The 2138-nt window shown below is 40.6% G+C and overlaps 1 non-coding gene across 1 annotated transcript; it reads right to left on the bottom strand.

Moving 5' to 3' along the window:
• Positions 1-2012: 2012 nt before the first annotated feature.
• LOC138379361 (U4atac minor spliceosomal RNA) lies at positions 2013-2138 on the bottom strand. Its single transcript, XR_011232125.1, has one exon. It is a non-coding gene; the product is annotated as a U4atac minor spliceosomal RNA (small nuclear RNA).

Here is a 2138-nt window from a genome sequence, read left to right as displayed (position 1 = left end):
AAGCTTATTTGTCACATTAAAAACTTTGATATAGGCCGGGCGCGGTGGCTCACGCCTGTAATCCTAGCACTCTGGGAGGCCGAGGTGGGCGGATCGTTTGAACTCAGGAGTTCGAGACCAGCCTGAGCAAGAGCGAGACCCCATCTCTACTAAAAATAGAAAGAAATTATATGGACAGCTAAAAATATATAGAAAAAATTAGCCAGGCATGGTGGTGCATGCCTGTAGTCCTAGCTACTCGGGAGGCTGAGACAGGAGGATCCCTTGAGCTCAGGAGTTTGAGGTTGCTGTGAGCTAGGCTGACGCCACGGCACTCACTCTAGCCTGGGCAACAGAGCAAGACTCTGTCTCAAAAAAAAAAAAAAAACTTTGATATACACTGTTTTTATTCAAAGTGTGCATATAGGCATTTCATATGGGAAAATTGCTTTGATTCATAACTTTAATTACATTTGTGGAATGACAACATTATGAGTAGTGATTTTTTTTTTTTTTGAGACAGAGTCTCACTCTGTCGCCCCAGCTATAATGCTGTGATATCATCATAGCTCATTACAACCTCCAACTCCTAGGCTCAAGTGATCCTCCTGTCTCAGCCTCCCCAGTAGCTGGGACTATAGGAACTTGCCACTGCGCCTGGCTAAGTTTTTCTATTTTTGGTAGAGACGGGGGTCTCGCTGTTGCTTAGGCTGGTCTCGAACTCCTGACCTCAAGCAATCTTTCTGCCTCGGCCTCCCAGAGTGCTAGGATTACAGGTGTGAGCCACTGCACCTGGCCCTGATTATCTCTTAATTGCCTATATATACTTTCAAAGACTAGTTTTTATTTTTTTCTTGTTTCTTCTGATTATTTAAAGTACAATTTAAATACAATAAAACAATTGGGCCCGTGTTTTTATGTCATTTAAAAATTTTTATTTTCAGTGTAATTCATTTTTATTGTAGTTTACAAAAATGCTGGTCCACCATGGATTTGAAATTAAAAATAAAAGACTGGCCCAGCTGATCACCTGCCTGTCCCTCCACCCCACCTTGTCTGGCACCAACCTTATTTCCTCTTCCAAAGGAAAAAGAGAATGCAATTTATTAGGAACTAGAAACTCTGTCCACAAAATGCCTAAGGGTATGAAAAAAATTAAATCAACTTAATGCATAGCTACTTTAAGAAAAAAACAAAGTAAAAATCTGCTAATGAAAGTTCTCCCCATAAAAGCCAACCATGAAGCAGAAGAAAACTCTAATACAAAAATCCAAACTGAATTAAATACTCTCAAACATGTTTTTAAATATAAAAATCCTAAAATCAGGCCGGGCTCAGTGGCTCATGCCTGTAATCCTAGCACTCTGGGAGGCCAAGGCAGGCGGATCGTTTGAGATCAGGAGTTCGAGACCAGCCTGAGCAAGAGCGAGACCCCGTCTCTACCAAAAATAGAAAGAAATTATCTGGACAACTAAAAATATATATAAAAAATTAGCCGGGCATGGTGGCACATGCCTGTAGTCCCAGCTACTCAGGAGGCTGAGGCAGAAGGATTGCTTGGGCCCAGGAGTTTGAGGTTGCTGTGAGCTAGGCTGATGCCACAGCACTCTAGCTTGGACAACAGAGTGAGACTCTGTCTCAAAAAAAAAAAAAAAATCCTAAAATCAGAAATGTAAAAACCAAGAATGGAAATGGACAGAAAGCAGGTAGAGAGTTGACTGAAGGGCATGGGAGTTGACTGAACTTAGGAAAGAAATTGTAGTCAAAGTAAAAGACAACCATCTCAGAAATGAATAAAGTATGTCACTCACAGAAGAAGAGATTTAAATGAAGATTTAATAAAGGACACTGAATAAAGATGGGGGGAAAACAAAGAAAATGAAAAGCAGGTAAGTAAGTAAAAAGGGTCAGAGAAAAAGTGGTTGGAATGGAAAATACACAAGAAAACCCCAACATATATATAATTGGAATCCCTGAAGAAAAACAATGGAAGAGAATAATCTTTTTTTAATCATGGAAAAGAGGTTTTTCTTTTTTCCAAAAATTACACCAAGGTAAAGCAAAGTTCTAGTTGATGCAGGCGTGTTGTGCAGGCATTAGCAGGACTGCCCGCACTACGTGCTCACCGGACAGTGGTGCAGCTCCAAGGAAAGGATGGT

The sequence above is a fragment of the Eulemur rufifrons genome, chromosome 30 (genome assembly GCF_041146395.1).
Source record: "Eulemur rufifrons isolate Redbay chromosome 30, OSU_ERuf_1, whole genome shotgun sequence".
NCBI lineage: Eukaryota > Metazoa > Chordata > Mammalia > Primates > Lemuridae > Eulemur > Eulemur rufifrons.
The sequence above is the reverse complement of the archived record's forward strand: the minus strand, read 5'-3'. Positions and strand labels throughout refer to the sequence as shown.